At 43.5% G+C, this 27060-nt stretch overlaps 1 long non-coding RNA gene across 2 annotated transcripts in view; it reads left to right on the forward strand.

Annotated features, from left to right (window-relative positions):
• Positions 1 to 13994, forward strand: part of LOC116658185 — a 74010-nt gene extending 60016 nt beyond the window's left edge. Inside the window, exons 1-3 of one of the 2 annotated variants that reach the window (XR_004313397.1) lie at positions 7506 to 7809; positions 10909 to 11069; positions 12460 to 13994. This is a non-coding gene — a long non-coding RNA (uncharacterized LOC116658185). Of the gene's footprint in view, positions 1 to 7505; positions 7810 to 10908; positions 11070 to 12459 lie in introns of those variants that run through there. The other variant, XR_004313398.1, reaches the window with a different exon arrangement.
• Positions 13995 to 27060: the final 13066 nt, after the last annotated feature.

Below are 27060 nucleotides of genomic sequence, written 5' to 3' on the forward strand. Positions count from 1 at the left end.
TCTTCCCTCTGCCCAAGGAGGACGTATCATTTCCTGTATGTATGTCAGTTTGTTTTTCCATTTTGTCTAGAGGGCCACAAAGTTTACCAGAAAGCAAAATACTTGGACCAGACTAGTTTAATTCTCTAAAGAAGTGCTTCAACAAAATTATAATGTCACCGCCTCAGCTTTAAAAACTTTTTTTGGTCTTCAAAATTGCTGTTAAAGGCATTATTCAAAATGGTGGTTCAGTATTTCCTTCGAGGCAAGATGAAGGGAAATATCCCGGAAGCAGGCTGGAGGCATTTCCGTGGGGCACCATTTGGGTCCTCCCTGAGCTTTTGCTTTGCTGAGTGAGGTGGGCATGGAAAGGCATGAGCTGAATTGCTTGGGCCAATAAAGAGAATTTTTAGAGGCTGGTGAGGAGTTGGTGAATGGGGGAAGAGGCGGAAAAGAAAACTTAGCTGAAGGGGGACTGGAGAAGAGTCCTCGGGAACAAGGACAGAGAGAGCTAAGGCAAAACTGGATAAGGGTTGGCCACATGCTGGGTGATATAATTCTTTCCTCCATCTCTTTGAAAAACCTTCAGGAAAATCGACGCCACTTACTAAGGATTTTTGCTACATTTTTGATGTGATGAGTCAACTGCAAGGTGTGTGGGGTGAGCAGAGGCCACCTAAATAGTCCAGCCACTGATATAAGGTTCCCCATAATATTTTGTCTCCAAATATTATTGCCAGGAAATAGGAACTCTTGCCAAATAAAAGTATATGTTTCCTTCTGCCTAATGAGAACTATATGATTCATGGAATGTTTTGTTTCTTTGTTCAACTTTGGCTAAACAAGGCTAGAAGGTTTAGTACCCAATTGTATAATATCACCTGTTCCTAGGACATTTCTTTTTCTCTCTGTAATCTCTGACCTCTATTTCCTATGTTTATCTTAACTGTATATCTTGGCTATTTTAAAGACAACCCAGATTAGTGTTTTAAGATATTCCAGATCATTTGTGGAAGCCAAGGAGGGTCTGTCTCAACCAGAGCCGACTAGCAGAACATTCTGTGATGATGAGAATGTTCTGTATCTGTGCTGAGCACCTGGGGGTGGCCAACAGCCACATGTGGCACTTGAGCCTTTGAAATGTGGCTAGTGCACCTGAGGCACTGAATTTTTAAATTTTTATTTAATTTTAATTAACTTTAAGTAGCTATCTCTGGCTGGTAGCTGCCATGTTGGACAGTGTAGACCTAACTGTTTATAAATTAACGAATGCTTCTGAACATCTGAAAAGGGGTCGAGGTTAAATGTTCTTCTTTACAAGATTGATTTACTTAGAGAAATCTTTTTATGCAGTAAGGAAAAAATCTTGTGTTGTACAATATGGAATTATAAGGTGGTTCAAACTCCATTTATTTATAAAAAATACCAAAATTAACCAAGTGCTTCTTATTTACTGGAGCTTTGGGAGTTCCACAATCAATTTACATCCAAATTTTTACTCAATGACTGAAATGTGATTGCCCAACCATCAGAACTAGCTGATAATTTTTGTTTTAAATAGGAACTTTGTGGGAGGCAATGTGAAAAAACAAATTTTAGTCCTGATTCTTGACCTGGGGGGTGTTTACCAGGTGTTCCCTTTATAACTATTTATTTAAATGCTTTTACATATTTTATGCATTTTTCTGTATCTGTTGATTTTCACAATAAAATACAAACAGATGCAGGTCAGTCTCTTTCATGTTTAGAGACATAACGTGATGAAACTGTGAAAGTGTCCATTTCATAGACTGACTGAGAAAAAATCATGGAGGATCGAGAAACAAACCCAAGAACAAATGGGAATTTATTATATATAGAAGTGGCACCTCAAGTCAGTGGAGGGGAAATACGAATTGCTTAACAGATATTAAATAGGGAATATTCTCACCTATTTAGGATAACACGATACATTTGAATTTACATTTACTGGGATCAAACTATTGCCATTTGAATTTACATTTTTCCCAATGGAGTTTTTTAAAATAAATGGTGTTAGGTGGGGAGGGTATAGCTCAAGTGGTAGACCGCATGCTTAGCGTGCATGAGGTCCCGGGTTTCAATCTCCAGCACCTCCTCTAAAAATAAATAATAAAACCTAATTACCTCCCCTCTGCCAAAAAAATAATTAAAATAATTTAAAAATAAAATAAATGGTGTTGGGTACCTTGTTTAGCTACTCAAGATCAAGTTATGTCATTTAAATTTACATTTACATTCTGAATATTTCAGTTAAGAGCAGACCTTGATACCACATTTCCCCAAGAAGTCTCTATTGCATTCAGTTTTAATTAAAGCTGAAAAAGAGTAAAAGTCTCAAAAGGTTATAACGCTGGAGCGTAGCATCAAACAACAGTGACTAAAGAAACAAATTAAAATAAAAAAACACTTCTGGATAGAAGCTTATTAATCTTAAGAAAATTTTTTTCCGTCTTTTACCTGCAGATTTAATTTCTTTTACTTAGTTGACATCCTTTCCTTAGTTGTCACCCTCAAATTAATTCTAGGTAGATCAGTGTTTACACAGAAGAAAAAATGAAGTTAAAAAACAATAGAAAACATTGGTGAGGATTTTAAAATAATCTTTGGGTGGAAGAGAGCCTTCTATAAATTTGACTCTAAACTGAAGAAAATCTCTTTGTGGCAACAAACTTCATAAACAAAGTAAAAGTGCAAACTTATTTACAAAATAATGACAGTGACAGTCTGATTTCCATAAAATACAGAGTTCTCAGATTAGCTTTTAAACTACTAATACAAAAGTGAGCACATTATCTCAACAGGCAGTTCACGTGAAAGAAATACAAATAGCCAGTAAGTATAAGATACTCTATATCAAATAGTAAAGAAATTCAGATTGAAAAGGTGGTTCATTATTTTTAAGGGAGGAGAGCCTCAGAATTGTATTAATGTATGCTATCTTTTTCTTTACTTTAAACTTACTATGTGTACTATTAGCACAATCTTGGGCAAATATTTTCTTTGAAAATGGCCTTGTCACCCATTAGAATAACTTTCAAAAGAAAGACAATGTTAAATGCTTGAAGGATGCAGAATCATTGGAATTCTCATTCATTGCTGGTGGGAATGTGAATGGTACAGCCACTTTGGAAAAAAATTGGGCAGTTTTTAAAATAAAATTAAACATACATTTATCATATAATCCAGTAATCCCACTCCTGGGTATCTATCCAAGAGAACTGGAAACTTTTGTTGATGTAAAAACTTGCACATGAATGCCCCAAACTGGAAACAACCCAAGTGTCCTTTGACTGGTGAATGGATAAAGGATGGTATATCCAAATACTGGAATACTATTCAGAATAGAGCAATAAGGAGCAAATTACTGGTTCACGTGGGTGAATGTCAAGTGCCTGTTGCTAAGTGAAAGAAGCCAGACTCAAAAGACTACATTTCCTGTGGTTCTAATTCTATGACCTGCTGGGAAATGCAAAATCGTAGGAACAGATCAGTGGTTGCCAGGGGTTGAAAGTGGGGGGAGGGGTCCACTACAAAGGGGCAGCTTGAGGCAATCTTTGGGGATGAGGGAACTGTTCCATATCTTGATAAAGGGGGTCTGACTTCGTGCATTTGTCCCAGTCATAGAAGTGTACACCAAAACAGTGAATTTGACTGTGCATAAATTTAAAAAGGGAGCAAAAAGCTAATGTGTTTCTAAATTAAATGTTGGATCAAAATGAAAATGACATCTTTCTGTTTGTTTGCTTCTTGACTTAGATTTGATTACCCAGATCCTTTTTTTTTAGAAATAAACTCCTTCTAGGTTGATGCATAACATACAGGTAAAAAATACACAAATTGGGGGAGGTTATAGCTCAGTGGTGGAGTGCATGCCTAGCACGCATGAGGTCCTGGGTTCTATCCCCTTCTACCTCCATTAGATAAACAGATAAACCTAATTACCTCCCCACCACCGCTAAACAGATTTTTTTAAATGCACAAATTATAAACATACAGCTTGATTATACATGTCATAACTCTCATGTGCTTAACTAACCACCATCCAGATCAAGAGAAGGAACATCACCAGAGCCCCCTGCCACCACCCGCTTTCCTCTTCCCAGAAGGAACCAATATTCCAACCTCTAACACCATAGATTAGTCTTGCCTGGTTTTGAGCTTCACGTAAACAAAATCATCCTTTATTGAATATTGCACCCTTAATAGGCTTAGTCATATTTCAAACTAGTTTTCTATATAAGTATAGATGTGGAGACTGGATGGGTAATCACTATAATTTCTTATAGTCCTCAAATTTGGAGACTGTGAGTTGAGAAAGTTGTGAAATATTTTTGGTTTGAAATACATTTTTGGCCAACCAAACTGACCATCTTTTTTTACCTTTCTTTTTTTTAAGCTAATCTAAAGGCACTTGGGAAATGCACGCTGTACTATTTTTTAATGCTCTCTAGAATTATATTTTCCTGCAGTATTATTTTCCCTCGTGTGAGTAGACATCGGTCTGAAAATTGGCCTGATAGACTGAGCCTGTCATACGATACCTCCCTGGTACTTTACCAAATGGTGATCTGTGAACTCTTCTTGCTTTGTTCTTTTGAGATCATGCTTGACTTTTGCTCAGCTATACTTAAAGTTGTGGGGAGAAGGAACTTCTTGAAAAATACAGTACCAAAGTCTGCTCTAAAATTGAATATTTGGACGCCTCCAGGAAAAGTAAATCCATATGGCAGGTCTGTGATTCCTGCATAATTGGGTCCAAGATTCTTTATGAATTTGTGTGTGTGTGTGTGTGTGTGTGTACATGTGCAATCTTGCATGTGCCCTTTGTGGTGGAAGGCAATTATGCTGGTTTTGTTTTTGTTATTCTTTCCAGTGAGAGAAACTGGAGTATCAGTTCTGAGTTTCTGGGTTGGGGCAGGTTTTATTTTCTTAGCAGTAACCACGCCACGAAAGGGAAAAACAAAACAATCTCTGACAAAAAACGTCTTGAAAAATAATATCGGTAACCAATACTAACTTTTAGGAGTTCAGTGTGTTCTCCAACTAGTTCAAAGCCTAAATTAAATATTATGCCTTTAGATCCTTCTTACAAAGCCTGATGGGCCAGCTGCTCTTTCCATTGTTGGCGTTGCCCACAACCACACAGCTCAAGTGAAGGATGTCACTCGGCTGGGTGTGACCAGCAGGCCCACCCAACCCTGGATTCCTTGGTTATTATAACTCAGAAATGCCCCGAGGACTGGCCTTTGTGAACAGAGCTCAGCCGGAAGACTCTTCAATTGTATTTGCTCCTTTCCTCTCTCTACCTCTCCATGTTAGAATTCGAACCCTGGGTTTCTTGCCTTGTGGTGAGAGTTTTAATGAAAATCAGACGTTTTGCTGTTGTTGTTAGTTCCTGAGTTTGAGAGCATAGGCCAGTTCACATATGTAATGATAAACTACCCCGTAGGACTCAATTAAATTTGGAGCTAAGGGTCTACAATTCAAATCACAGAACGTTAGCAAATGAGTTACTGGGCTCAAAGAAGGTCCATGACTTGCCTAAGGTTCCATTGGTAATTAGTGACAGAAAAGGGACAGTATCTTGGAAACCTCTGATTTGTCAGTCAAGCACTCTTTTCTTATTTTCCTTTTTATTCTCCCAGAATACATTGAGGTAGTTTGGGGTTACTGCAGTGGAAGCCGGTACATTTGAGGAGTGTCTCGGGCATTTCGGTTAAGCTGCTTAGTTAAAGGGGTCTATTGGACCATGTCAGTGGATAGCCTGAGAGAGGGTGGGTGCTGGGAATGGTTTGATTTGGCAGCCCAGTGATGTCTTCTGAAACAAGGCTTCTTTTCCATCTTTCCACTTAGCCTCCTGTGGTGTCCTCTTTGTGGTTATAACACAGATGTCAGCAACTCCCTGGTCTGCCCACATCTTATCAGGACCACTGAAGTGAGTGAGGGGTCATTCTGGAAGCCCCCAGAAGACCACTCTTCACATCTCCTTGGCCTCCACGGCTGATGGGTTCACTTAAGCCTGAGTCATACGCATTGTTCCAAAATCACATTCCCTTACAGCACGTATGTGGCACTGAGGAAATGCGGGTAACAGGAAGAAAATCCAGGTAGTCGCCAAGAAATGGAAAGTGCCTTGTAAGGAGGCAACTCTGATGTCTACTGTAGTTGCAAATATCAGAAATCAACCTGAACAAGCTGAGATAAAGGGTGGGAGTTAATTACACAGATACAGGTGTGGAATCTGAGGACAGGGAAGCTGATGGGTATAGGGGCCGGGGGTAGGGGCAGGAGTCAGGAATCAGGAGCCATCAGACATCCAGACTGGCCTTTCTCCCCCCCCCCCCCCATCCTCTCTCTCTCTTTCTTTCTCTCTCTCTCTCTCTCTCTGGCTCATCTCCCAGGGCTCTGTTATCTGTCTGTGGACCGTCAGGTCTTGTGCGTCGGTGCAGACGGCAGAAGATGGCTCTCTCTCAACTCCTGTACATTCATAGTCCCCCACCTTCAGTCAGTTTCAGTCTGACTTCTGTTCAGTCATAAACAGAAACTGACTAGCAGTCTCCGATTTCCAATTCCTCGTTCTGGGGAGCATCTACCTTGGCGAGCGAGGAACGTGCCTCTGCCCTGAGGTAAGCACAGTGTTCTAGTCCAGGTAAGGCCCCTGGGCCCACCTGTGTGGTGTGAGGTGAGGTGGGGCACCCAGCAGGGCTGATGGTTCTTAGAGAAGCCAGGCCAAGGGGGCAACCCCGAAGGGCCCACTCGAGGAGGGATTTTAAGCTCTGGGTGACGTCTGTCCTCTAGACAATGACACGTCTGGCATGGGGGTAGAGTTGATGCGGAAATGCTCATACGAAGGAGCGTTAACCCACTTCCACTCAGGTCTGGAGTGCCAGGGAAGAGGTGTCGGGAGGGGAAGATGCAGATGGCACGGGGAAGAAAGGAGAATCCTTCCAAGTAACTTCAGAAATTTGAGGAAATTACACTTTATGGCCGTACAATCAAAAGGAGACATTTGCTGAATCACAGGCGGACTTTTCTAGCGTTTCAGCTCAAAGTTGGCGCTGTTATCGAGAGCTGGTCCTCAGTGATCTCCAGCAAGCCCAAATCTCCATCCTGATGATCCGTGGGGCCGGGCGGCTTCCTCCCCAGAGAGTTTCCCAAGGTTCTCAGACTTAGGTGTCCTGCTCACTGTTTACTCTCAGCAGCCCCACCCTTTCCTCTGGGAGGGTGAGTCACTGGCTGGGGTGGTAATGCCTGAGGTCTGAGAGCAAAGTCAGGCCTGACTCTTTTGGGGGCTTAATGCAAGGCAGTGAGGGTCATTTTGACCTTACCTTTGAGGATAAACCTATCAGAGAGCTTTTTTTTTTCTTTCTATTTTATTGTTTTACAACTTCCTCCTAAACCTAGAACAATAGCCTTATAATCGGGCAGGAAATCCTCCTGTGTCTGTTGGGGGTTGGGGCGGTGGGGGGGGAAGGGAATAGAGTAGCTGGTGACTTTGATGTTCTCTCATTCAACACAGACCAGGGTGGTTCCATTTGAGAAGTAAGATATTTCCAGAGGGTTTCTTTCACCTCAAGTGATTTTCAACTTTCCACAGGAACGAATCATTTGAGGGACCTTGGAGTAGCAATGGGTATTAGCCAAAGTTTAATGGGTTGAGAACATGCATAAACTCCAAGGCCCATCTCATCAGGGAAACAACGTGAAAACCCAAAGGAATCTGAAAGCAGGAGGGGGAAAGAAGGGAGACTGGAAAGAATTAAGAGGAACGAGGCTGAGAGCAGTGATGGCCACTGTTGAACCTAAACGGTAGGTTTGCTGGTTTGAATACTTGTCATGAGAGGTTGGCAGGAACTTTTTTTAATAGCACTGTGGACTTTACAAAGCCTTTTATCTTTCACATTCTTGGTATCATTTTATCTCCAAAGCCACATTCTGAGGTAGGCATTACCCCCATTTTGTGGGTGAATAAAGTAAGGTGCTGTAACGGAAACACTTTGCTGAAGGCCTTGTAGGAGTTGGAGCTGCAATACAGATTCCGGTCTCTGCGTGCTTTCTGCTGTCTTAATACCTTCTCACTGCGATGCAAGTAAGAAAGCCCTCCAGCCTTTCTTATGTCACTTCATTTTCACAGTGCCCCTGGAACACAGATGTATTGATTTCTGTTTTGCAGATGAAGAGATTCAGGCTAAATGACAATTTTTAACGTGCACTGGTTCTTTTTATTTATTTAATTATATTTGTTTATTTTTATTGATGTGTAGTTGATTTACAATGTTGTGTTAGTTTCGGGTGTACAGCAAAGTGATTCAGTTATACATACACATATATGTGTATCTATTCTTTTTCAGATTCTTTTCCATTATAGGTTATTACAAGATGTTGACTATAGTCCTCTGTGCTATACAGTGAGATCTTGTTTATCTATTTTATATATAGTAGTTTGTGTGTGTTAATCCCAAACTCCTAATTTATCCCTCCCCATCACTCCCCTTTGGTAAGCATAGTTTATTTTCTGAGTCTGTGAGTCTATCTCTGTTTTGTAAATAAGTTCATTTGTGTCACTTTTTTTAGATTCCACATGTAAGTGATATCATATGATATTTGTCTTTTCTGTCTGACTTATTCACTTAATACAGTAATCTCTAGGTCCATCCATGTTGCTGCAAATGGCATTATTTCATTGGCTGAGTAGTATTCCAGTGTGTGTGTGTTTGTGTGTGTGTGTGTGTGTGTGTGTGTGTGTACCACCTTTATCCATTTATCTGTTGATGGACATTTAGGTTGCTTCCAGTGGCTATTGTAAATAGGGCTGCTAAAAACATTGGGGAGCGTGTGTCTTTTTGAATTAGAGTTTTCTCCAGATTATGCCCAGGAGTGGGGCTGCTGGATCATATGGTAACTCAATATTTTAATTTTGTATGGAACCTCCATACCGTTCTCCACAGTGGCTGCACCATTTAACACGGACTGGTTCTTCCTAAGGTCAGGCTCTGTGCTGAGTTCCCCACACCATTATCTCCTAATTCCATGATCCTCCAGTTTAATGGTGGAGAAATGGAGTCTTGGAGATGCTTGGCAACGTGCCCTAAGCTGCCGGGCTGTGAAGTTTCAGCCTGAGCTCGCACTCAGAGGTCTAACCCGGAGCCTGCGTTCTCCAGCAATCCGCCAAACGGGTCATCGCAGGGCCTTGAGACCAGGCTCACCCGTCTTCCAACCACAAGCAGACATGACTGGGTTTATCTTCTCAGCCAAGCCTCAACCAACTCCTGCTCAATACATTTACTCACTTAACAGGTGTTCATCTGGTCGCTACGAAATGCTGGGCACTTTGCTAAGTGAGAAGGAAGGCTCGCACAGGGTACATTTCTGCCCCCAAAGAGCTCCAGGACTCACGGGGATGTGAGAGCGATCATCACACTGTTAGGGTGAGGGCTGTGACAGAGGAGCGTGGAGGAGGGTTCTGTGTGCCCGGGGCCACCTGCACACTGAGCACTGGAAGCATCAGGGTGTGTAAATGGGTCTCCGCGGGGCAGTTATCACAGTCAGGGCCAGCCTGGCCCTTGGACACAGGGGACTCAGAGCTGAGCCCCCACCATATTTGTAGGGATCCAAGAATAATTTCTCATTTCCTCTAAAGGCAGAAGAAAAAAGATTCACTTTGGAAGAATCTGTCTTAATATGTAGTATTAATATATTTGTCTTTATACCAAGGGACCAGGAAGGCCAAAACGCCTAAGGCTCACAGGAGTCCCGGGGTCCCTCATCATACTAGTCTGCTGTGAGGTGGAGCCCTTGCTGGAGCCTCCGACCTGGTTCCCCCACCGATGTGTGGCCTGCGCTCCTTCAGCCCACCTCCAGCGCTGCCAGTCACCGTCCCTGTCGGTCGAGGGTCTGCTCCGTCCCCTGTGTTTGCATCGTTTCCCCGGCTGCACTGGGCTGCTCTGCAGGGACAGCTCGTGCAGGGAGGCTGCGGGGAGAGCGGGCCTTGCCTCCCCGTCATCATCTCCCCCTCCTCGTTCTTGGAAACATTCTTAAAAAAAAAATCTTCAAAAACACTTTTTCCCTGGGGAGAACTTTGCATACGTTTTTGGTTTTTTTCCCCTCGATGTTGATGTCTTGAGGCTGTGACTCTGGGCGGGCCTTAGCCAGTTGGAAACAGGCCGCGACTTCCAAGGGGTGGACTCACCTTCTTCGTCCCCCAGCAGCAGGTAGATTCTTTATGTTCAAGACGGCAAATTCAGATACAAAAGCCCACCGCCATCATGCCTCCTGCCCCCTCTGTCTGGGGCTGGGCTGAGGGGGACAGATAGAGCAGGGGCGGGAGATGGGGTGTTGACAGCAGACTCATGTATCCCGTGCGGAGGTAACGGACTCCCCAGTGAGGGGGCTCCCCTAGGGGCAAGGGGGTGGCAGAGGGGGGGGGTATTATTGCGTTTGCTGAGGGCGGACACCCCGCTTCTGTATCCCCTGCATCAGGAAACTAGGGAGGTGACGCACGACCTGTACACCCAACCCGAGGTGCCAGGAAGACAGAGGGACCAGTTTGGCAGCTGATGTGGAATGTGTTGGGGGCGGGGGTGGCCGCCCGATCTGGCTGGTGCCTCCCTGCACCTACCCGGCTGAGGCAGGTGGGGAATAGGGCTGGGGGCGGGGTTGCCTGGGGACCCCAGCCAGGCTGGGAACTGGCGAGGGGCTGGTAGCCACTGGAGTAGGGCAGGATAATGGGACCCCCAGTGGGCTGGATGTGGAGCATCCTGCACATCTCTGCTTAGGGAGGCAGAACCCGGAAGTTTAGCGTGGCAGGGCGGTGTCAGGGAGTCTGAGGGCACTTTCACACAAAACACACCCAGACACCGGAGTGCCTTCTGGCAGGATAGCTCCATTTAGACTCTCCCATCCTGACAGGCAGTCGCTGCTCCGGCTCTTGGGATTTGCCTCTGGCCCTTGCCTTTTCCTCCCCATGTCCGTCTGGAGATGCCCCAGGATTGAGGCTACCTGGATTGACTGGCCTGTTGAGGGCATCGGACCTGTCTTGCCCGAGCACCTCCCCGATGTTTTGGAACTAGGTGAGTTGGGATTGGCCAAAACGGACATGACGAATGGCAAAGGTTACTGGAGTTTGGGTCAACTTTCTATGACGGTGAAGAGAAGAATCATTGTCTGTCATTGCTAGGAATTGGCATGGACCAAGTTTATTCTTAATAATTAATAATTAAGGCAATGATTCATTTTTGGATTGCTTGGAGTTTTTTTTTTAAGTCAATTATTCATTTGTACAACAAACACAAAACTGAAATCTGTTTAAGTCACCCACTGCTTACTCGTTATTATACCTTAATGGCTTCCTACTGTTCTTAGGAGAAAGACTGAAATGTTTATTAGTGGCTCCTAGTCCCGGCGTGGTCCCTGCCCTCAGCAGCTCTCCAGCCCCATCCCCTGATCCCCACCCTCTCTGGGGCTCTGCTCAGCCCCCCCGGCCACCCAGCCCTGCTTCCAGTTCCCCAGATGCACCACGGGCTCTCCCGCAGGGACTTTGCTCCGGGAAGCAGCGGTCCTCAGCTGGACCGCTCTTTGCTCCCTCCACTCCCAGTGAGCTGCCCCACCCTTTCCGTCTCTGCTCCACTAGTGCTGAGCTGAGCGATGCCTTTCTTGACTTCCTTGATTAGGTTCAACTCGCGTGCTCTGAAGTGCGACGTTCTCCCATAGCGCCCTGTTTGCAGTCGTTCTGCCAGACTTATTTTGTGATCCTCTGATTCTGATCGGTCTTTCCCACTAGATTGATTGCCTGATGCCCCTCACCTCAGTGTCTCAGAGCCTGGAGGATGCTGGGTGTTTCATAAATATGTGTTGTGTGAATAATGCAATGAGTGAGAGGAAATTCAGGGCAAAGCAACCCCTTGTTGAGAGATTACGAGTCATGCCTTGAATATACCAGTCGTTTCTTAGAGCCAAATAGTCTTATCACCCTCAGACCTAAATTATTTACATAACACAGTTGTTTTTTGAGAATCCTGTAACTAAGCCCCACATACAAAATGATAGATGGCTATTATGTATTTTTCCCTTCTCTGTATTTTTCTTAATGGAAGCAAATGGAACTTTCCAAATATCACTGTATGATTGGAAAAACTGAAGCAGTGCCATTTTGGGGGGAGGAAAGGAAGGAAGGGGAAAGATTCTGAAAAGGGTTTATGTTTTCTAATCAAAGTCAGATGTCGAACTGATTTTGTGTTGCTTAAGGAACGTGCGAAGTTTTCTCCGTCAGGGGTCTTGTCCAGCCTTGGAGGTTCAGAGAAGGTCCCTCGAAGATAACTGTGTCCTTTAAATTCTGTGTTTAGCTGCCTGCTTTCAGCAGAGCAGAAACAACCCTCTGGGCAGACCTGAGACAAGTTTGAATAAGAACCTGCTTGAGAAAGATTTCCCTTACAAGCTACATGTTACATTTCCACTCCACAGAAAGGCGCTGCTGTGTGGCCATAAAAAGCTGGCCCCAACCACGTAACCTTTGCAGCTCGTCGTGTTATTTTTGGTTCTTGCCAACACGGATCACCGCTGTGACTCAACAGAGCCGCTGAAGCAAGAATTCAAAGAGTTTAAAGAACAGCGAACCCAGAAGTGACTTTTTTTCCCCTTATGGTGTCATTATGCAACATTTCTCGTAGTTTACCTTTGCAAATTTACCAACTGCATACAGATGAGCTCAGCTGTTGTTTGGCACCTGAACCTCCGAGCTGCGTCAGCGCGCCTCCCCAGACCCCACTGCAGCCTGGGGACGGCGGACTTTCCTTTCTGGGGTGTTTGCTTTACGTCAGTCGTGACTTACTTTTCAGAGGTAAAAAAAAAAAATATCTGTGTTGATATATCTCTCCCTCAAACAAACCAAAAATAGGATTGGGGTTGGATTTAAATGTTTGTAATTTCCCACTCGGAGGTGTCAGAGAGCCCGTATCATTTGGTTCTGTTTTGGGTTTTGCTTTTTCCTCCGTCTGCTCATAACATGAGGCCATCGGCCTTAGGGCTGACCGGCTGGAAAGCAGGCATGGACTTCAGTGGACAATCTATTAGTCTATTGATCAACATTCTTTAGATGTTTGGCTCCATGTTATTAATCACCACTGAAACTTGAAGAACATCCCAGTTCTGCCCTCTGGGGACGCAGTAGACACGGTGGAACTTGTCCCTTATCTCCTCAGTTACTGTGTTTTTAAGCTTTGTTGTTAAACTAGTTCTAAGGACTAACGTGTTTGGGTGTTTTTCGTGAGATACCTCATTAAGCAAATGTTTCACAGAACCACGGGAGAAGGCCACACATCTGATGACTTTTCTCTTTGGGAAGTAGATCCAGATTTTATGTTCTGTTGTTGCCATCGCTCAGGCTTGAGGATGCTCCCTGGCAAGAGCTGGGCTATCCAATGCATGCCGCCACTGGGGCCAGACTCAGTGCTGCATTTTGGGTATTGGAAGTTCAGTTTAAAATGTGGAAATATAATTTTGGAGCTTTTCTTCTAGGAGCAAGTGTGTTAGCCAAAAAAACAATTCTATTTCTATAATACTCCTTGGGTGTGGTCAGGAACTCTCTCTCCAAGGCAAGTAGATGATCCTTCTTTATGCACTGTGTTCAGGCATCTACTCTACAGAAAATGGGGGACACTACTGAGCCAGTGGGCCATCTGAGATTGGTCTATAGAACACAGAGGCACCGACTCCTTTTTAATTTAAAGAGATGGAGCTTTTGCTTTCTGTAGCCGGCTTCCCTTACTAGTTTTGTGTGTGCTTACACATACTTGAAAACTAGGAAAATTAAAGTGATTTGAAAATAGTTTTGCGCTAGGAGGTTTATTGTATCATTGTAATGGAAGAAAGAGCAGGAAACTCTTTTTAAAGCTGAGATATAATTTGTTTTTGTTTTTGTTTTTTAGATTCCACATATGAGTGATCTCACATGGTATTTTTCTTTCTCTTTCTGGCTTACTTCACTTAGAATGACATTCTCCAGGAGCATCCATGTTGCTGCAAATGGCATTATGTTGTCGGTTTTTATGGCTGAGTAGTATTCCATTGTATAAATATACCACATCTTCTTTATCCAGTCACCTGTTGATGGACATTTAGGCTGTTTCCATGTTTTGGCTATTGTAAATAGTGCTGCTATGAACATTGGGGTGCAGGTGTCATCCTGAAGTAGATTTCCTTCTGGATACAAGCCCAGGAATGGGATTCCTGGGTCATATGGTAAGTCTATTCCTAGTCTTTTGAGGAATCTCCACACTGTTTTCCATAGTGGCTGCACCAAACTGCATTCCCACCAGCAGTGTAGGAGGGTTCCCCTTTCTCCACAGCCTCTCCAGCATTTGTCATTTGTGGATTTTTGAATGACAGAAATAGACTCACAGACAGAGAATACAGACTTGTGGTTACCAGGGGGGTGGAGGGTGGGAAGGGATAGACTGGGATTTCAAAATTATAGAATAGACTACACTGTATAGCACAGGGAAATATACACAAAATGTTATGATAACTCACAGAGAAAAAAATGTGACAATGAGTGTGTATATGTCCATGAATAACTGAAAAATTGTGCTGAACACTGGAATTTGACACAACATTGTAAAATGATTATAAATCAATAAAAAATGTTAAAAAAAGCTGAGATATAATTGACGTATAACATTGTATTAGTTTTAGGTGTACAATATAATGATTTGATACGTTATATACTGCAAAATGATCACTACAATAAGATTATTTAACATCCATCATCACACAGAGTTACAAAGTTCTTTTCTTGTGGTGAGGCCTCTTAAGATCTTCTCTCTTAACAATACTGTGTTGTATATGTGAAAGTTAACTACAGGCACCATGCTGTACCTCACACCCCCAGGACTTATCTGATAACTGAACGTTTGTACCTTTTGACCCCCTTCATCCATTTCCCGCCGTCCCCACCCTGCCTCTGGCAACCACCAGTGTGTTCTCTGTATTCTGTATCTGAGTTTGTTTTTTTGTTTGTTTGTTTGTTTTAGATTCTATGTATACATGAGATCCATATACTCACTTGTCAAAGAGCATTGTCTTTCTCAGTCTGACATTTCACTTTGCATAATGTCTTCAGGGTCCATCCGTGTTGTCGCAAATGGCAGGATTTCCTTCTTTTCTTGTGGCTAAATAATACAGCACTGTATAATTAGTTCTTATTTTAAGAAAGACTAATGGAATTTTTGAACTTGGAGATTCTGTAGAGATCATGTAGGTTTATCATTTTATTTGTAGATGCAGAAAGTAGCTCAGAGAGGTTGAAGAACTTGCCTAAAGTTACACAGCTAATTTGTGGTAAGATTGGGATTCACAGCTAGGTTCAGTATGTCCCTGGACTCACACCACCTGCTTTGGAACAAAGTGTCCCAAAGAACTAACTGCTCCCAAGAATTCAGATTCACAAATCTTAAAAAAAAATTGTTTTGATCACAAAATGTCATGAGAGAAAACACAGGATACTGAGTAAACACTGAGAATGTGAATAGAAATGGAAGTTGTGCCTATTGAAAGAAAAACAAAATGTTGCCTGCATCCTTATGTGTATCATGATTTTGCGATTATTTTTTAAGTTGTTGAAATTCAATTTGGCAAAGCAATCCGCTTTGAAAGACGCGTTCAGAAACTAGTTTTCTGTACTGACTTTCTGTCAACAGGGCGGCACTGAAATGTCATCTATAGGAACGAAGATTCACTCGCTCCTGGCACACACGGGGAGCTTGACAAACAGCTGTTGAATGGCTGACTGAGAACTACAGTGCTGTAGAGGCTCACCTTCGACTACAGACACATTAATAAGGCGTTGAAACTGCAGCGTGGAGCCGAGTAAGCCAGACACAAGTCGGCATCCTGCGTGACTCCGTTTACATGGAGTCCCAAACCGGGCACAGCGACTTTGATGATTCGAAGTCAGGACTGTGGTTTCTCTGGGATGAGCAGTTGCTGGAAGCGGGTCTGAAGGCTGGTCATGTTGTTTCTTGATCTGGATACTGGTTATACATGTGGGCCCAGTGTGGGAAAACTCACCGAATTGTGCATGAAGACATACATGCACTTTCTTGAAAGTATATTATACTTTAGTCAAAAGTAAAAAAAGATATGTATAGCATTTCATCTTAGGAACAGAGCAACTTGATAAATGCTTAGCACTTGGAAAGAAATCCCCCATAGCATAAAATAAAAGAAAATAAAAAAGAAGTTGGGGTGAGGGTTTTACTTTCCATATGCTGTAAAAGTCGCAAGTCTTACACTGTCATAGAGTAAACAGAGCTTTGACTTTGGGTTCAAGATTCAACCAGCTGCCTCCACAGACTTTTGACAGTTTTATCATATATTTGGCAGTTACAAAGGATGTTTTAGACACCAGGATGATACACACAGGTGTTGGCAGGTCTTATCTGTCTGCAGTCTTATAAAACTGAAAAAAGAAACTTAGCAAAAATAAACCATCAGGCTGGTCTATTGAATTATTTTTCTAGTTTTATGAAAAGCCCTTTCAGTGGAACTGGCTAGATATATAGTGGTGAAGAACAATTTTTCTAAATTAGAAAACTGATTTTGGTTTTGAAAAGTCAGATCTAAGTAAACACCCTTTTAAAGAAAGAATATGTTAGTATTAATGTGTATAGAACGTACTTGTAAATTTTTTTATTTTAAAAACTTATTTATTTTTATTTTTTAATATATCTCCTTTTCTAAATTTTATTTTTCACTTTTTATTTTGGGAGGAGGCAATTAGGCTTACTTATTTATTTTAGTGGAGATACTGGGGGTTGAACCCAGGACCTTGTGCCTGCTAGGCACGCACTCTACCACTGAGCTATCCCCTCTTGCTAGAATGTATTTTTTTTTTTTAAAGAGACAGTTGATGCCCTTTAAAGTTGACATGAGAATAGAAATCACAGTCTGACTTCTTTTTCTTTTCTTTTCTTTTTATTTTACTTTGAAGTATAGGTGGAGAGAAGGCTCGATAGGCAGGGTCCTCAGGAAACTGATGGGTATGATTTGATGTCAGTTTCCGCACGGGCAGTGTTTGGGGTTCATCTAGGCTTGGGGGGCATACTGGAAGAGTTACTGGTTGATTCAGATGATTAATAATTTACAGTTAGGCGTGCTTTCGAAGATACTTATAGACTTTATCAAAATGCTAGATGTGGCTATTATGCTGCAAGAGGAACTGATTGAATTCACGGGTGTTCAGTGGAGCCCACACGGGACTCCTGGCTTCTTTATTTCCTTTCTTGGGATTAAGAGCAGAGATTTAGGCAAAGAATTAGAAGTTGGAAATTTAAGTTTCTGGCTCCTAAATCCTACTGGAGTATCACATACTTCATGAGGCTGATAAATAGAGGTTAGTAAGTTCCATGCTTAGTTTAGAAGCGTGCGTCTCTGTGACTGGGACAGTGTGCTGTACACAAGAAATCGACACATTGTAACTGACTGTACTGCAATTATAAATAAATAAATATGATTTTAAAAAAAAGAAGAAGTACGCATCTCTAGAATCCACGGTCATCTCAGAGGGCAGAACTGCAGTCCGCCCTCAAAGGCTTTCTCTCCCCCCTTCTCTGCTTTGCAGTAGACCCATCAGCAAGCACACTCTCTTGCCCCCACACACATCCTTTCTTGACCTGCAGCCCCTCCAGCTTTTCCTGTCTTGTCTTTCCTTCACAGGAGACCTTCTTCTCCTCCTGTCCTGTCGACTTCTTCACTTTCCATTGACTTGCCTTCTGCACCAGCTGCTACTCTCTCTGCAGTTCACTCTCTTGAGGTCTCAGATGCTGTTCTGATGGTTATGTCCAGGGGAAATTCTTCTGACGCGTCTTACTTGGCACGTCCTGTAGCATTTTCACCGTGGAATCTCCTCTTTAACCCACAGCATGGCACTAGTCTCTCCTCGTTTCCCACCTACCTCAGTGGTAAATTCTTAGTGTCTCTTCCTCTTCCTACTGCTAAACTGTCAGTGGTCCCTAGAACTCTGTCTTGAGTGCTCTTACCCCTCTCTGCTTACCCCACTCCCCACTCATGCTTCCAACGTCCAAATCAGCATCTTCAGCCAGGTGATGCTGAGGGATACTCCTGGGTGTCCAAGCAGGTAGATGTCCACGTAGATGTCCTCTGAGGGCCTCAGACTCAGTCCGCCCAGAGCGGAACCCATCATCCTCTTCTGCTGAATGCTGTCTTTGCAAATATCACTGCTAGCCACATGGTTCCTCAAGTCAGAAACCAGCGGATTAACCACAGGGACCTGTCTGGTCCACTCCCTACATCCCTTCACCTCTGTTCCCTTCTCACTTCACAGCTGCCCTCACTATCGTTCGAGTCCTTCTCCTCTCTCGCCTGAATGGCAACAGCCTGCCTTCCTTTCCTCCTGTTTCTAGACGCATGGACATAATTTGCCTGCCAGCTGCCAGCGCTCACCCTTCTAACGTGCAAACTCGGTCTTGTCACTCCTTTGCAAAGAATTCCCCAGTGACTGTGCATCACCTGTTGTTTGATTTTTACTCCTTAGAAGGGCGTGTAGGGCTTTCCACAGCTAGGCCTCTTTTTGTGCCTTTAGCCCCAGCTTTTGACTCAGATTTCAGAGCCGTTGAAAATCAAGCATATGGATCACCTGGTCAGGAATCAAGGTCTTTCTTGCTCCTTGGCCTTTGCATATGCCATCCCCTCTCCCTGGAGTGTCCTCCAGTGACTCTTTGTCACACAAAATGAGACATTTACCGTTTTCCTGGCTGAGAAACTGGGGGTCCAAAATAAAGGACAGAGAAGTGATAAGTCCCAGCAACTGCCCATGTTTAGGGGCAGACATGCCACCAAGGGTTATTAAAGAGGCCGCAGGGGGTTCCCTGCGGCCCTCCGCCGTGACTCCCGCCTTTCCCCCGTTCTCCCAGGGAGAGCAGACGGGGGGTCCGACAGAGTCAGGAGTCAGCAGCCTGGTGGGGGCATGCATGGCCTTTTCACTCCCTCACCAGGGAGGCGGGGGCCTCTCTCCCCCAAAGCCAAGTGCACATGGGGAGCATCGAGAGAATCGCTTGTAGAGATGAGCGAATCCCAAGAAGGGAAGGCTGGGCTCTCACTTCTTGGCTTCGTGGTCATGAAGCTGGAAACCTGTTATCTGCTCTGGTGTTGCCACAGGAGGAGGGTGCTGCAGGGGTTGGGGGGGGGCTTGACATGCGCCCCCTGGTGTTTAGGAGCCCATGTAGCCATAGAAACTGGTGCCTCCTCTGTCTGAAATTTCTAATGGGAGAGGCTTTCTGACTCTTGCCAGCAGGGTGAGTGAGGTCCGTGGTTTAACATGATTTGGATGAAGAAGGTAGACGTTGGGGGCTTCACTGTAGTTCTCTTTGGCCTTCAGGGGACATGGAAAAGGACTTCAGTTGTTTCCGTGGCTCAAAATTAAGGAGCATGGATATTAGATGAGAGGCCGGAAGGAGGGCTTCCCAGGAGGCATCTGAGCAAGTCAGGGGATGCCGAACTTGGGGAGATGATTGAGGGCATGGACCACTGTCGGTGCCAAAGAGATACGTGGTACCCTTTCTGGGGGGATTCTCAGCCATGGAGAAGGCAGGAGTAAACCAGAACACCAACGCTAACCTCCCCCCCCCCCCCAAAAAAACACACGTGTACTGGGTATACAGAAGCCACCATATCGGCAGAGGGCAGCAGCATCTGATGAACCAGAGTGAATCAAATGTGGTCCCCAGCACCACCACCAGGAGGACATCCGTTGTTTAGGATAACCTCTGCTTCCTTGTTTGTTTCTTCTAGTCCTTGTATCTGGAGGAAGTAGGCCCAGGAGAGAGAGGGGAAGAGGTGTCTCTGAACCAGAGTACACAGTCAGCCATTTCCCCTTCTTTCCCCTTGTCGCGGACAGTCCCTCCTCATCCTGCCCTCCCGTGTCTCCAACAAAATGACCGCTAGGCTGCTTGTCCTCTGCAGGTGACCACCGCCTTCCTCCACTCTCCTTTGCAAAGGACTTCTGAACAAGTTGGCTTCCCACAGTCCCTCCACGCCTCGGTTCCCACTCACGCATGGGCTCCCATCCATCAGCCTCCTGCCCATCTCACTCCATTGAAATTATCTTTGTCAAAGTCACCAGTGATGTCCACATTGCCACATCCAGGGGGCGTTCTCTGTCCTTGATCACCTGTGACATGGTGGCTCGCCTCCCTCCTCCTTTCCTGATTTCCGTGACACTCCTGTTCACAGTGACGTGTTTTCTCTAACCCCTCTGGTCGCTCCCTTTTGGCCTCCTTGTTGGCTTGTCTTCTGTTTGTGCTCCAACCTCGGTGTTTCCCAGGCTGCCTCTGTCTTCCTTCCCTCCCTCTTTCCATAAGTGACCCCACCCATTTCCAGGGTTTTAAATACCACGTATATACAGATGAACCGGAAATTCATTTATTCGGCCAGTGCCTCCTCTGAATGATGGAGTGTTTTCTCTAACCGTGTGCTTGGTAACTCCTTTCGGAAATCTTGAAGGGACTTCAAACATAATGCCTGTAATAGAACTTATCTTTTCCAACTGCTCTCTCCCTAACTTATTTTTTTCCCCCAAATTCCCATTTCAATAATGGGCCATGAGCCACTTTGTTTGCTCAAGTGTAAATCCTGGATCTCTTTTCTTCCCTAATTCCCCATGCCAATCTATCACCAAGTTCTATAATTTTCCCACCTCCACGTATATGTCCAATCCATCCACTGTCTCCACCGTCATCTAAGCCACTGTCTTCTGTCACCTGGCGTACTACAATGTTGCCCTCCTGGCCTTCTGGCTTTTATGCTCTGCAAAGCAGCCAGTTAAATAGTTTCAGGTACTTTATCAGACTGTTTCTCTTGGTTAAAACCCTTTGGTGCTGTCCTTTTATCCTTTGAAAGTCTAAATATCTCAAGATCCTGTCTGATATGTCTCTTGCTTACTTTTCAACCTCATGTCACTTTAAAAGTCGGCTTTATTGAAGTATAATTGATATCCAGAAAGCTGTATGTATTTAGTGAAGCAATCTGATGAGCTTGGACGTACGCAGACACCTGTGGAACCATCACCACAATCAAGGTCAAAGACAATTCCATTACCTCCAGAAGTTTCCTTATGTTTCCTCCACCTTCTTTTCTTTTTTCTTTTGGTAAGAATACTTAACATGAGATCTCCCTTCAACAAAATTTGAAGTGCACGATATGGTCCAGTTAACTAGAGGCAGTCTAGAACTTTCATAACTAGAACATAGAAGTCTCAAAAAGGATGTTCCTTGAGTTCTTCTGCTAAAAAGTAAGAGAAAATGACATCCAACAAGGGTAATTATGGTAAAACGCTTAACTTGAAACACACACTTTCGTAAACCTGTAAGTGATGATAATATCATTTTATTAATTTAACCTAAGTGGCATTTCAAACATCCCCCTTTTAGCTCACTTCTCATGGCGGGGGCAGGTCCCTTTCTGTCCTTAGCAGGAGCCCCCAGCTTGCTGATGCTGCCTGGAAGAGCTTGTTTTTACGGGTTCTGGGGAGTCTGAATTTAAAACAGGTGTATGTATGCATTTGAAAGAATCTGTTCCAGATGCCAGAAGATTCAGTTCTGGTGAGGGACGTGAAGGAAAATTAGGAGAACAAGTGTCCTATTCACATGCTTGGAAAATAAATGTTTTACTAATCCTTAAATAACATTTTACTCTGAGGTGTATTGGCAAATTTTAGTTTTATTTCTGTATGAAAGTCTCGTTTTTAGGAGTGTGATTTATACACATTTAAGGAGTAGAGGGGAGTGCTAAAATTGGTTTCTGTGATCCCAGGCTGATGTCTGTTTAGGAAGAGAATAATGTAGTTTTAGGGCCCTGCCATTTTGGTTATATTTAGTGAATAAGTTAGTATTTCTTATCATCGGCTACAGTTTAGTTTAACTGTTACGAAGGCACCTAGTCTTCTGTGTGTTGGCATCTTCTCCTGGTAAAGTATGCGATAGGGGAAGGTCCTGTGCGTTCTCTGTCTCCACCCAAGCCCTTAACCAATAGAATTCTGTTATTCAACAAATGTTTGTTTAGCACCTTCGCATGTGCCAGTTGCTGTGCTAAGTACTGGGATACAAAAGAGCTTACAGTCTAGATTTCTGGCTGGGGAAGAGCGAGGTCTGCTGGATTGTTACCTGCACTCATCAGACTGCCAATCTGGAGGGTGACTTAAAATTAGCTTTTTGCTACCTGCTCTGCCCTCCGCCCTAGTTTGCTCGTTAACAGGGTAAATTCGCTTGCCTCCACATGAAATCTGGGAAAAGAATGCCACACGAAAGCCTAAACTGCAGTGTCTACTTATTTCTGGAATATACTGTATGAATTTTATTGGCATGGATTTGACTTATTTGGTGAAAGGAAAAATAAACATGTAGTCATTAACAGGGAGAAGGAGTTATTTATCAAAGAAAAGACATTAGAAGCTTCTCCTAGGATTCAATGGAAGAAAAATTTCTCCAGGAGGGTAGGGTGGAGGGAGGGATAAATTGGGAGTTTGCAATTAGCAGATTCAAACTACTATATACAGAATATACCACTATGTACAAAATAGATAAACAACCAGATCCTACTGTACAGCACAGGGAACTCTATTCAATAGCTTGTAAAAACCCATAATAAAAAAGAATATGAAAAAGAATATATATACATATAACTGAATCACTATGCTGTACACCAGAAACTAACACAACATTGTAAATCAACTATACTTCAATTAAAAAAATTTCTCCAGATAAAATTGCATTCTTCATAGTAAACTATGAGAACTGTATAATCCACTATTTCCATTTTTGTCTGTCCTCTCAGGAATCTCAGAGCTAAATACAGTGCTTAATTTGCTGTGATTTTAGGTACCAACACAATTATTTGGTTCCAACCTAATAATTTCTGATTTCTCTATTTATCTTTAATGGGGTTTTGATACCAGAAGTCACCTCTATTTGTGTTCGTGACACCGTGGAATTTAAGTTAAAATCAGTTAAATCATGGACTCCATATCGTAACAACAACAAATGACTCTTACGCAGTCACTGGAGGAAGCCATCCTGGAACCAGCGTTTTACTGTAGATCATTAATACGTGAGTGCTGAAAAGCTGACTCCAAGGGAGCCTCCTTACCCTGAAGGACCCCTGCTCCTGGGAGGGACAGCTGGTGGTCTGTATGGGGAAGACCCTCCTGGCAGCCCTAGCAGAGATGATGCGAACCCCAGCAGTACCCGATAAATCACACAGACCAGAGTAACACCACGGAGCCTCAGAAAGTTAAGTTGCCGTTGAAACCGCAGCCTACGGAAGGAGGCCAGGACCTCTGCCAGACCTAGGGGACTGCCTGGTAGAAGATTTAAGTGGGACCCAGAGACTCCTAACATAATAGAGAGAATGCCAGGATGCAAACAAACAGAACAAAACAAAAAACCAAAAACAAAACCCACAAGAAACTAAAAAGCCAAACCCAAACCAAACCCCAAACCACCTGTCATACCAAGAACCACGAAAATCCCAACTTGAGTGAGAGAAGACAATCAACTGACACGGCCACAGAGATCTATCAGATGTCACGTTTTCCCATCTCATCCAAATCATCAAGGATGTAAAAGCAGCTGTCATAAAAATGCTTCGTCAGTCAGTTACGGTGGGGGAGGGGATAGCTCAGCATGCGTGAGGTCCCGGGTTCAGCCCCCAGTCCCTCCATTAAAAATAAATAGAGAAAAACCTAATTCCCTCCCCCTCAAAACAAAATAGAAAAAAAAAAAGTGAAATTGTTTAAAAAAAAAAAGCTCAGAAAAAAACCAAGAAGAAAAACCTAGTCAATTACAAATTTTCTCTGGAAACAAACGAAAAAGCAGAAACTCTCAGCACAGAAACGGTAGGTATCTTTAAAAAAAGAATCGAATGGAAAGAATACAATTACAGAAATAAAAAACTCGCCAGATGGCCTCTAGTAGATTGGAGATGACCAAAGACAGTCAGTGAGCTTCACCCTCTCTGAAAAACCGAGAAAAGAGATGGATCAAAGTGAATAGAACCATCACCATTATAAATCTATTTGGAGTCAAGACACCTGGTGGTACTTTCTTCCACAGAGGAGGTGGCCGGGCTTTAATTATTAAGTTTTAAGATTAAAGCTGTAAGAATATTATTCTTTCAGATAAACCTTTCATTTTAGCATAATCTAAAGTTGACAGAAAGTTGCAAGGATAGCACAAAGAGTTCCTGTATATCCCATACACAGTGTCTCCAGTTATTAACATCTTGCATTATTACGGTACATTTGTCTCAGTTAGTGAACCAACATTGATACTGTTATTCACTAAATTCTACCTTTTGATCAGATTCCATTATCTTTTCCTTAAAAGCCTTTTTTCCCGCTCCAATATTCCATCCAGGATACCGCATGTATAGAAATCCTTTTAAAATTAATTCTTAATGGTCAAACTTCATACCTTGGAAGAGGCTGGTATTCAGAGAGAGCTGCTTTATTACTACCTGGAATGGTCAGTGGAGCAGATGGAGCTATGATAATACATTCGATCTACCTGTATTCCTGCCTACTGCCTACCAGTCTTGTTGGAATAGCTGTCAGGACCCTTGTCTTACAGCTCTCCCTGTGTAGCAAGTGTGCTTTTTTCTTTGATTGATTTTTGTGGCATGGGTGCTGATGGAGATTACGGGTTGGCTAAAAACCCTCGGGCCACCCCTTGTCACTGTAATCACATTAACCCACAATTTCGAGGGCATGAGCCCTGTTTTCCTCAGGCCACAGCTGCTGCCCCAGGCCTTGTGCAGTGGTGGGCGGAGGAGGGGGGGACTGTGCTTCGCTGGCTCTGTAACAGGGGGAGAAGTTGTGGGCATGGTTGTTTTTAACGTGCGGTTAGTGCATCGTCTTGGCATTGGGGTCTGCCTTCAAAACGTGTCCAGAATCCAACCAGTTCCCTCTCCACTGCTTCCATCTGAGGTTCCCCATGAGCCATTGTCATCTCCCACCTGAGTGTTAGCAAGAGGTTCTCACCTGATCTCCCTGATTCTGCCCTGGCAACGCTCTAGTCTGTTCTCAACATGGAGGCCTGAGGGAATCTGTTAAAATTGAAGTCAGCTCCTGTCACTCTGCTCAAAACCATCCAATGACCTTCCCATCTCACACTTTTTGTAGTTGTTGCTGGCAGTGTTTCATGTAATTGTTTTTGTAATCAAATTTTTTATTGTAATGTAACATACATGAAAAAAGTACAAATGATATGTGTACCACTCAATGAATTACTCAAACTGACCGCTTCTGTGTAACCACCGCCCAAGTAATGGGGAAGACCAACTCTGAGCAACACGCCTCTTGGTTTCATCCGATCAGTTAGTCCTACTCTTCTCTCCAAAGGTAACCACTAACCTGACGTCTAGAGTAGTCTGTTTTTCAATTTTATATAAATGGAGTTACAACATGTGCTCTTTTTTTATTGGAGTACGGTCAATTTACGATGTTGTGTTGAGTTCTGGTGTACAGCGTAGTGGTTCATGTATACTTACATATATTCTTTTTCATTATAGGCCATTCTGAGGTATTGAATATAGTTCCCCGTGCTATACGATAGGACCTTGTTTATCTATTTTACACATAGTAGTTAGTATCTACAAATCCTGAACCCCCAATTTGTCCCTCCCCTATCCCTTTCCCACCCCTCATAACTGGTAACCATAAGTTTGTATTCTATGTCTGTGAGTTTGTCTCTGTTCTGTAATTAAGTTCATTTGTGTCTTTTTTTTTTTTTTTAGATTCCACATATAAGTGATATCTTATGGTATTTTTCTTTCTCTTTCTGGCTTACTTCACAGAGTCTGATGATCTCCAGTCCATCCATGTTGCTGCAAATGGCATTATTTTATTCTTTTTATGGCTGAGTGGTTTTCCATTGTATGTATACATACCTGATATATGTTCTGTGTCTGGTGTCTTTTCTTCAACATTGTGTTTGTGAGATTATCCATGTTATTGTGCCATCTTATGCTTTTTAAAAGCCGAATTCCTGACAAGAACACTCAGGGTCCTTGCTTGGCCCCAGTTCCCACCCTCCTTGGGGTTCTGATGTGATTTTTCTCCTGTTATCCCCTCTCGCCTCGGTCTCATTGGCTTCCCTGCTCTTCCTCAAACTCACCAGGCATGCATCTGCCTCAGGGCCTTTACACTTACTCTTTTCCACTGCCCAGAAATCTCTTTCCCCAGCTAACCTTGTGGCTGGTTCGCTTTCCTCTGTTGGGTCTGGATTCAAATGTTGCGTTCTCAGTGAGCCTTTGTCGACCATCCACACACTCCATGCCCCTCTTCCTTGTTTGATTTTTCTCCACGGCCCTTATTATCATACTATACACATACTAGTTTCCTGTTCTTATGAAACAAAATTCCACACATTTAGTGGCTTAAAACAACACCAGCTTATTATCTCACAGTTCCAGAGGTGGGAAGCTGGTAGGCATGTCTTCTCTGCCTCTGGCCCCACCAGGCTGAAATGCAGGAGTCAGCTGCGCAGGGCTCCTACCTGGAGTTTATGGATGAGAATTGCTCCCAGGCTTATTCAGGTTGTGGACAGAACTCAGAATTAAGACTGTTTCCTTTCTGGCTGATGGCTGAGGTTTGCTGGCATCTGCATCTAGATGGAGCTATTCCCCTTCCCCACCCTACAACCCCCACTGGCTCATGGCCCCTTCACCTTCGAAGCCAGCAAAGGCAGGTCCAGTTCCTCCTGCGTCTCAACCACCTCCCACTTCTGCATTTAAGGACCCCCATGGTTACAGCGGGCTCACTTGGTTATTCCAGGATAGTCTTCATATTAATTTATTTATTTTTCCATTTTTTAAAAACTGAAATATAGTCAGTTTACAATGTTGTGTTGATTTCTGGTGCACAGCATAATGTTTCAGTCACCCATATACATACATATATTCCTTTTCATATTCTTTTTCATTCTTGGTTACTGTAAGATACTGAATACAGTTCCCTGTGCTCTACACCTGTTTAGCAAACTGAATTCCATCTGT

The sequence above is a fragment of the Camelus ferus genome, chromosome 20 (genome assembly GCF_009834535.1).
Source record: "Camelus ferus isolate YT-003-E chromosome 20, BCGSAC_Cfer_1.0, whole genome shotgun sequence".
Classification (NCBI taxonomy): domain Eukaryota; kingdom Metazoa; phylum Chordata; class Mammalia; order Artiodactyla; family Camelidae; genus Camelus; species Camelus ferus.